We start from the raw sequence: 10,401 nt of genomic DNA on the forward strand, positions 1-10,401 counted from the left end.
GCTGAACTTCTTGAAGCAAAGAAAATGCCAGCAATTTCATGTGCTTATGGATGACAAGGATGTCCTGTCCTGTGGTGCACAGAGATGGAGAGGATTTTGGGCCTCCCTGTACACTACCCAGATGTCTCAAACATCACCAGAAACACAAGACAGCGACTCTTGTGAAGTTCCTGGAGTGTTCCGGTAGCCATCTCTTTGCGCCCCGAAAGGAATACTTTATCAGCTTCGGAGACTGTGGTGACGCACATGTTATTTACTGTTGTTCCAGCTGTGGCAATATCAATTGGCATTAAAAAGTTAAGATTTGTGGGGGGCGGAGCCTATAGCTGTTGCGGTAGGACGTGTGTTTGAGGAGTTCCATGTCTTACAAGTTACTTTGGAGTTAGTTTTCAACCTTAATTTAATTTTCTTTTTGGGATTCATAGTCACACTTTCTGGGGCTATCCAAGAGGAGCCTGGTAAAAGCACTAGTCACCCCTTATATCAACGGGTACGGAGACCTGTTTTTTGCCTTTCCAATATGGCGCCAGACACCCCTGAATGAAAAAAAAAGGTAAGATTTGGACTAGTGACGCACATTTTATGCACGCTGTGGCAATTGCAATTTGCAATAAAAATAATCTGCTAACGACCACTACCTATGACCACACCTGACTCCTGAAGTCATGCTTCAGTTATTAACTCAAGTTAAATAATTTTTTTTTTTTTTTATTATGCTCAGCAGATTCAAAACATACCATTCTTCAATCTTCTAGTCATATCACACGACATGTCAAAATGCTGCATGGAAAATGGCAGTGTGCAAAGTCATAATCTTAGTGAAGCTATAAGTGCATTACATTTTATAAAATAAACAAAAATACTGAGAAAAAAAAAAAAAAGGAAAGAGGACATATGGCATCCTTTTGAACAATAGATTACATTTAAGGCATTGATTTGAGAAACCCAGAGATAATTTATTGCAAGCGGGAAATCTAAAAAAAAATGGATTAGACACCCAGTACACTTCTTTATCCTTAGGCCTTTTTAGCAGAGGCTCCAGGACCCTCCACAAAACAGCAGCATGAAAGAGGACATATGGATCTGGCAGAGGAAATGTAGTGGGGGGAGGGGTTCCAAAGACGAAGGAAAACGAGGAACTGGAATGTGAGGGTATGGGCCGGGTCTGGAAGTTCAGCAGGAGAGCTTGAGGCGGGAGTTGCTGTTAGTGCTGCCGACAAAACCTATGACGGATAAGGCAGGCAGAAAAAAGGGAGGAGGTTAGGACACTAAAAAAAAAAAATATATCATTGAGACAGAGTACTGCAACAAATCGCAAGGACTGGAGGGACTGTGTAGTAAACTGAATGTTACGTCTATGCAGCACTCTTCAGGTTGGAGTAGCCTGACATCGGAACCACTTGCTGTGGATTGAAACACAGAAATCTTGCTTGGATGGTGGACTAAAAGGACACAGTTTCTTTGTATAGACTGGAACAAAAAAGGGTAATTGGAGGAAAAGGATTTTTACCCTAGTTTGGCAGCTTTGCTGCCCTTTTATACACAGATGAATGAAGACCCCATTCGGAAAGGCAGCAGGTCAGAGAGCCAGAGGTGATGCAGCACATGCAGGTGTGTCTGCCAGTATGATGAAAAAAAAGGACTTCTCACAAGAAGCATCGAAATAATGTTGGTCCAAGCAAACCAATTTCCCAGCCCCGGAGGAATATTGTAGGTTGCAGAATACAGCATGGTTGTAAAGAAGGTAGTGGCCCAATAACACAATGGAAAGGAACTGTATTGGATCAAGTGCCAGTCAACCCATCCCTTTATCTTATTAAATATGATGGATTTGATTGTGTCTATGGACTAGAACTCCACAAGGACGAGCGAGTGTCTGCTCTTGAAGTTCTTCCAGATAGAGTTGCTTCATCTCGAATTAGTGATGCTCACTTGGCAGACACAATGATTGGTAAAGCTGTTGAACACATGTTTGAAACAGAAGATGGTTCTAAGGATGAGTGGAGAGGAATGGTCTTAGCAAGAGCTCCCATAATGAACACATGGTTTTATATAACCTTCGAGAAGGACCCAGTTTTATATATGTATCAGCTATTAGATGACTACAAAGAAGGAGATCTCCGCATCATGCCAGACTCTAATGATTCCCCTCCAGCAGAAAGAGAACCAGGAGAAGTTGTGGACAGCCTTGTAGGAAAGCAAGTGGAGTATGCCAAAGAAGATGGCTCAAAAAGGACTGGCATGGTAATACACCAAGTGGAAGCCAAACCCTCTGTTTATTTCATAAAATTTGATGACAATGTCCATATTTATGTCTACGATTTGGTGAAGACATCGTAGATGTAATATTTGACTTATTGCCAAACAGGTGGATTTATTAAATGTAAAATATGTAGACAAACCTGTCCACTTCTGTCCAATTATGTGACGCTTCAGATTCCAGGCAAGCCCGCAACCCCTTAAATGAAGTAACGCAGTTTTGTTGCTAAGAACAAAAAAAAAAAATCCTCATCAAAAGGAAACAAACCACGTTCTGTGAATTACAACTCATTTTGCATAATTGAATTTATCCTTTAGAAGGAAACTGATCTAGTAGTGGTGAATTCAAACAAAAGAAGCATGGATGCAAGAGACAAACTGGGCGAATTCTGTAAATTTTCAAAGTGGGGGAAAAAAAGGTTATAAAAATGTAATTGTTGTATTTCTTAAGCACTCATTCCTCATCAATACAAGTCCAGTTTGGTATATCTAACTACTTTAACATAGTTATCAGTATGTATTTCAATTAAAAGTATTTTTCCCGGGGGGCGGAGCTAGCCAGCAACAGGAGAAGTCGCAGGTCTGTGTAGCTCTGCACATAAAACTCCTAAAAGTAGTTATAAAGCTGATAAATTCAGGCAAAATTTCCTAAATTCCAACCCCTGAGCTCTAGCAGAGGTGTTCAACCCTTTTTCAACAACAACTGAAAGGTTTTAAGCAAGATCGTTGGGGACCGGATCACCAGCACCGGAAGAAAAGCAGGAAAGACCGCGGCTGCGGCCCATCCGGAACCTCGATATAGACCCAGAAATCGAAGGGAAAAGATAATAGTAAGGGGGAAAATACCAGCAGCTAACTTAACCTTGCAAACCCTCTGGAAACATTTGCCGGAAGATTGCGGGAGAGACCCGCCACCTTTGCTGCAGAAGTTACACGCTGCCGAAAATCTCAAAACCCCTTAACCTGGCTTCACTGTGCCTCTCCGGAGGGTCGGGGCCCCGCTCCGGAGGGACACAACAGACTCTAAGATACAAGGTGAAGTGATACCATCAACACTCACATTGGCCCAGAAGATTCAGATCACGGAGGCCTACCATTCAGCAACAGATGCGGACGCACATGCGACCTCCCACGATCTAAAAGCCACAAACGCAATTGCAGCACCCGATAAGGTCACTACTCCACGGAGAGGTTCTATCACAAGTAAGTCAATCAATACTTGAAAGTAATCAGGGGAGGCGTTGGCGCGAATCTCCGCCATACTGTTTTTGCGCAATTTGCAAGCATACTAAGCTAGGCCCAACTGAGGGACTCAGGACAGTAAGCTATTAACAGACCCCGCTACATTGAGAGGGGTAAGCACAGCAATCAGTCCCCCAGACTGGGATTATCCTAGCTAATATTCAGAGAACAAAACAGGGTAATAACCACTGACACACGGAAAACAGAGTGTTCCTCAGTAAATCACACCAATGTGAGTGCTAGTTCCAACACTCCTAAATAGTCTCCTTATAGGACTCCAACAAAACCAAATCCTCTACCTAGGCTATCACTAATGATACTGGTGACCTGGGAATTTCTGAAGGGGATTAACAGGAGCCTGCAAGTCATTCGACAAGTGAGACTTCACACTACCACCATACTCCTCCTCATATAAGCTAAATGTGAAAGTGATGTGAAAAGAGGCAGCCAAGAGGCCTGAACATCGAACACGACTGCCTATTGAGTATGGGGTAACAACAGCTATGAACAAAAATTCCTAAATAGCACTTAGAGATCCTGAGAATAAACTAGCACAAGGGCTATATAAAACAGCTGCATTACAAGGAAGACCCCATAAAAGATTCATCTCACCACCCACTGAAAACCACAAGATGAAAAATAAATCACAAACAGTAAAAGAGTGCCTGTCAAGATCTCAATCAAAGCATAAAGGACTTGATAAAAGTATTCCTAACCCTATAACTAGCCCACAAGCACAGAGCTCAGAAATACATGAGGAAGCCGGAATAGAAGAACCAAACAAAGAACTTCTACAGCAGATTAAATCTCTATTTCAAGAAGAATTCAAGACAGCTCTATCAGAAATAAAACAAGATCTCAGGGAAATAGGGGAGAGAACTGCTGAATTAGAGGAAAAACTTGACAATGTGACTGAGGAAATCCCTATTTTAAGAGACTCTATCCAAGATAATTCGACATATATCAGCAGGCTTGAAGAGCAGATAGAGGATCTAGAAAATAGATCAAGACGATCTAACTTAAGAATCCGGAACCTACCAGAGACTTACAAAAATTTAGAAGAAACCATTACTGAGTTGTTCACACAACTAGTCCCAGATATTGATCCATCTACACTCCTCATGGACAGGGTACACAGAGCCCTTACAAGACCCCAACAAAATGCAAATAGGGACATAATCCTGAAAATGCACTATTACCACGTCAAAGAAAGAATCTTGAAAGCAGCCAGAGAAAAAAAATGCATAGAATTTGAAGGACACAACATTCAAATATTCACAGATCTTGCTCCCATCACACTCCGAAAAAGAAGGGAAATGAAACCAATTACTGCAGCCCTAGTGAAGGAACATATAAAATATAGGTGGAATTTCCCTTTCAAACTAGTTTTCTCATACCAGAACGGAAGCTACAGCTGCAATACCCTCGAGGAGGGAAGAGTACTGCTTCAACGTCTTCAAATCCAAGCTGACATACCAACAACTCCTACTGGACCTTCACCACCAAGAAAATCTTTTCAGAAAGAATGGATACCAGTAGGAAGAAGTGGCAAAGCAAAAAAACAAAGAATTGCTCCCAAACAGGACACTGGTGAAGCTGATTCGGATGAGACTGAGAGCACTTTGTCCTGAGAGCTAAGTAGAATATAATTCATTGAGTGTAACAAGACTAACTTACTTTAAACAGAAACTGTTTCTTTAGGTTGGGCCTTGCCCAACATGGACTGTCATGTTATCTTTTCTTTGTTATACAGGTTTGGTATTGTTATGTTCATTTTCTTCCTTATTTAACTAAACTTGAGCTCTATTACCTATGAGCCACATTTGTTATACAACCCTCACCCTTGAAAGGTATGACTCCCGTATTAACATCTTAACTACCTCAGCCAACTTAAGGCGCACTAAAGCTTATTATCTGGTAGGCTGCATGAGATATAACTAACCTCCCAGAGGGTTCTTTACATTGTACTCCCCATATTCCCCTTCAAGAGGGATTAATGATGTTTATTCCAATTATATGTTTTCTCAGGATCTCCCCCCCCCCATCCCCACCCTCCCCCACCCACCCCTGCACCCCCCCCAAAACCTCACTCCCTCAACCCCCCCCCCACCCCCCGATATACTTAACTCCATACTCAAGGATAAGCTAAAATTGAGTTTAGGTTTCAAAGTTGCCTGAATGTTATTGTTTTTTCAACTCACTTACACAATGTTATTTCCAATGTTGATTTTCAAAATACTATTGTTATATCTTTGGTCATTTTTTTATTGGTTACTCCATGCTACATATAAGGAGATTTATACGTCATCTACAACAAAAGCATTAGATACCGTCAAGAAACCTGCTAGACTAGATTTACCTATTAACTCTTATAACGGTTTGATATGTTTTTCTGTAACGAGAACTGAGGTTTCAAAGTTGCCTGAATGTTATTGTTTTTTCAACTCACTTACACAATGTTATTTCCAATGTTGATTTTCAAAATACTATTGTTATATCTTTGGTCATTTTTTTATTGGTTACTCCATGCTACATATAAGGAGATTTATACGTCATCTACAACAAAAGAATTAGATACCGTCAAGAAACCTGCTAGACTAGATTTACCTATTAACTCTTATAACGGTTTGATATGTTTTTCTGTAGCGAGAACTGAGACTGGCCTGGTCTGCGGGGCCCCCCCTCAAATGGAAGAAGCCCTGACACAACCCCAAAAGATGCACAGGTACCACATCATGAAAATTCCCCCTAAACAGTCCCCATGTCTATAAAAATAATTTCGCATAATGTTAGGGGATTAAACTCAGATATCAAAAGGAAAAAAGCAATCTTAGAATATAAAGCCATGAATGCTAAAATAGTAATGCTTCAGGAAACACACTTCACGTCTATGTTTACCCCCAAATATTGGGACAAAGTATACCCGACACAATTCCATGCCATTGGCCCAAAAAAGAAATGCGGAGTTTCAGTGCTAATCCATTCATCCTTAAACTTCCATGAGGAATCCATAATAAGAGATAGAGAGGGCAGATACATCATAATACAGGGTTCTATTCACAACACCCCAGTACTGCTAGTGAATGTATATGCTCCAAATGAGTTACAATCTAATTTTATCACCAAACTCAGCAAACATTTAACACTGTGGAAAAAATATAAAACCATAATAGGAGGAGACTTCAACCTCACCATGAATGATAAAATTGACAGATCCTCACAAGCCTCCGCACATACCAACTCTTCCACAAAATCAAATAGAATTTTGCTAGATTTCACTTCAGACCATAACCTGACTGATAGTTGGCGAGCAATGAATCAAGGGGTACATGACTACACATATTACTCTCCCATGCATGCATCACAATCAAGAATAGACTACATATTCGTGAGCCAAATTCTGGTCCCCCTAATAATCAATACAACCATTACTAATTGTTCTTGGTCAGACCACTCCATAGTGGAGACAACGATGGCAGGACTAGTTAACCCACAAAGAACAAAATCTTGGACACTCAATGCATCACTACTTAAAGAAGGCCCAACTTTAGAATTGATTAAACAACAAATGGCTGAATTCATAGAAATTAACAATAACTCAACTAACAATCCAGCACTAGAATGGGGGGCATTGAAAGCCTACACACGAGGCCTACTCATATCCGAATCTAGTAAGCAAAAAAAACAGAGAGAGGCTAAACTACTAAGCTTAAAATTAGAGACTAATCGACTTAGGTCACAATTAGGAAACAATCCTTCACGATCACTAACTACCCAGCTTAAAAACAAAAACGCGGAATTAGATTCACTCTTAAACTCAGAGGCCATCAGATCAATCAGAGTAGTCGACACGCAATACTATATTTACGGAAACAAGCCAGCCCGGATGCTAGCAAATAAATTGAAAGAGATTGTCAGGGCCACAACCGTCCCACAAATACAATGCCCAGATAATAAAATCAATAATGACCCACAAGATATTGCTAACTTATTTGCCGATTACTACAATAAACTGTATAATATTCCTAACTCACATAAAGGCAAAAACAAAACACCAGACTTAATATCGTTTCTTGGAGATAGTAAATTACCAACACTAACAGAGGAAGAATTAGACTCCTTAAATCGCCCCATAACACAAGAAGAAATAAAACTTAGTATCAAAAATCTTAAAGGATCCAAAGCCCCAGGCCCTGACGGCTATCCTGGCATCTTCTACAAAACACTACAGCCACTACTAGTACCACAACTAGTTAAAGTATTCAACGCTTTGATGCAGGGTAAGGAAATACCAAGAGAAATGTTGATGGCCAGAATTTCAGTGATCCCAAAACCAGGCAAGAACAAACAACACTGCCAAAATTATAGGCCCATCTCCCTGATTAATCAGGATATCAAACTTTTTACCAAAATTCTAGCAAATCGCCTAAATCCACTTCTTCTTAAATTAATTCACCCAGATCAAGTGGGATTTATCTCCCAAAGAGAAGCCCCAGATAACACGAGGAAAATTATAGATCTTATTAACGTGGCCACTGTGGGACGGGTGCCTTCTCTGTTTCTGTCTTTGGATGCAGAGAAGGCATTCGATAGAGTTGACTGGGGTTTTATGTTTGCAGTACTTGAAAGAGTAGGCATAAAAGGGGAGTTTTATGATGCTATCAAATCTCTGTATTCATCCCCGACAGCTTTTGTTAAATTATCTGGCTACCAATCTTCACCAATACATATTAACAACGGCACCAGACAAGGTTGCCCGTTGTCCCCACTTTTATTTGCTTTAAGCATTGAACCACTGGCCATCAAAATCAGAGAAAGTAGGGACATTTCAGGAATTGAGGTGGGACACTCTGAACACAAGATCTCCCTATTCGCGGATGACGTAATATTGACATTAACAAAACCACTACTATCCCTTCCTCTAGTATATAAATTCATCCAACAATTCGGAACTTTATCGGGCTATAAAATTAACGGAGATAAATGCGAAGCCCTGGGAGTTGGAATTCCAGCCCACACCAAAAAATTAATAGAGCTAAACTTTTCCTTTGGATGGCCCAAGAAGTCTATTAAATATTTAGGAATCCATCTTACCAACAATATACATTCTCTATACAATATAAATTATCTCCCCATGTTTAAGAAAATCAGAGCCCTTTTAACCAAGTGGATGAAACTTAAAATCTCCCTTTATGGTAGAATTATCTCAGTCAAGATGTCTCTATTACCCAAATTACTATACTTATTTCGCTCCTTACCCATCACCCTTCCTCATTCTGACTTACATAAGCTTCAAAAAGACATCTTACGATTTGTGTGGCAGGGGAAACGAGCCAGAATCAACAAAACACTTATGTGTTCCCCCAAAAAGATAGGAGGAGTGGGTCTCCCAAATCTAATTCCATACTATTACTCAGCCCGCATTGCCCAAACTTTACACTGGTTCAAAACTAAAAACAATTCACAGTGGCTAAACATTGAATCGGCCGTTATGAACACTACACCACTCTCACACCTATTATGGACCCCAGATACCCCCACCACTCATAAGAAAAGCGAATTCATTGCAATTCAACACACTTTACACATCTGGAAGATATTGAACTCTAAATTCCCATTACTAAATAAAAGATCAACGATCACACCATTGATAACCCAAACTTCCTCATTCGATAGAACTGTACAACAGAAATGGCATAACAAAGGGCTTTACAGGATTGCAGACGTATATAAAGAGGGTAAAATTATTTCCTTTACACAATATCAGGCCCTAGATACAGAAGATAGGAACATCTGGTACCATTACCTCCAACTTAAATCTAGAGTATATCAAATCATGGGGGCCGAGAGAGCTCCTGTAACCACCACACTAGAAAAGCTCTGTCTGGCTGATTATCATATAAGAGGTGGAATCTCAACCCTTTACACCTTATTTAACAACCCCCCTTCTGATATCAAACCCCCCTTAATGTTTAAATGGGAAAATGACACTGGGAGGACTTGGTCAATTGAGACTTGGAGAGAAAATCTCAGTGATGGCTTATCTTTCACACAAAACGCAACCCTCAAAGAAAATTTTATTAAAGTAGCCTTCAGATGGTACCTATTCCCGACTAGATCAGGGGGAAAAGAGGACCCATTGACCAAGTTCTGCTATAGAGGATGTGGGGAGCTTGGGACATACCCACATATGTGGTGGGAATGTAGATACGTTAAAGAGATATGGGATCAAGCCTCAAATTTCTTGAGCAAGATCTTCGAAAAAACAATAAAGCTAACCATGGAACAAGCGCTGCTCCACTTCCCGATCCCGGGACTCTCTAGACACAATAACAAACTAGGAAGATGGGTTTGTACAATAGTTAGACTAAGTATAGCCCAATTTTGGAAGGGACTCCCCCCGAGCTTCGAACTGATAAAAAAAAAGATGATATACCATTTTGATAAAGCAAGTGCCTCAGCAGAATACCTAAATGATAAAAAAACATTCCTGTTACAATGGGAACCTTTCATACATTATCACGAAGCTACCAGGAGGAGAGGGGGGGCGGACGCGGACTAGGCCAGACGAAATATTGTTTGTAACATCTACATTGAATGCTTAGAACGAACTGTATTAACTCCGAATCTGTATAACATTACATGTATTTTTGGAGTATTCACTCTATTATTGGAATGACCTTTGACTATTGGAATATTTGATTATTGATTTATTGTATTTGTAAAATCCTTAAATAAAATCTTTTCAACATAAAAACAGGAGGGGGAGCGAACAGAAAAAAAAGTATTTTTCCCAGTGTTACTTATGTCTTATAATGTGGGGAGTGTGGTGCTGCAGTTCAGTTATCCAGCTGCCCAGTGATGTAGGTTTTTTTTTTTTCTTTGGTCCCTCTTGTTACA

The 10,401-nt window shown here is 40.2% G+C and overlaps 1 pseudogene; it reads left to right on the forward strand.

The window, feature by feature from the left end:
- The first annotated feature begins 1,550 nt into the window (after positions 1-1,550).
- LOC128651738 (spindlin-Z-like) lies at positions 1,551-2,450 on the forward strand (annotated as a pseudogene).
- Positions 2,451-10,401: the final 7,951 nt, after the last annotated feature.

Source organism: Bombina bombina, chromosome 3 (genome assembly GCF_027579735.1).
Source record: "Bombina bombina isolate aBomBom1 chromosome 3, aBomBom1.pri, whole genome shotgun sequence".
In the NCBI taxonomy this organism is placed as follows: Eukaryota; Metazoa; Chordata; class Amphibia; order Anura; family Bombinatoridae; genus Bombina; species Bombina bombina.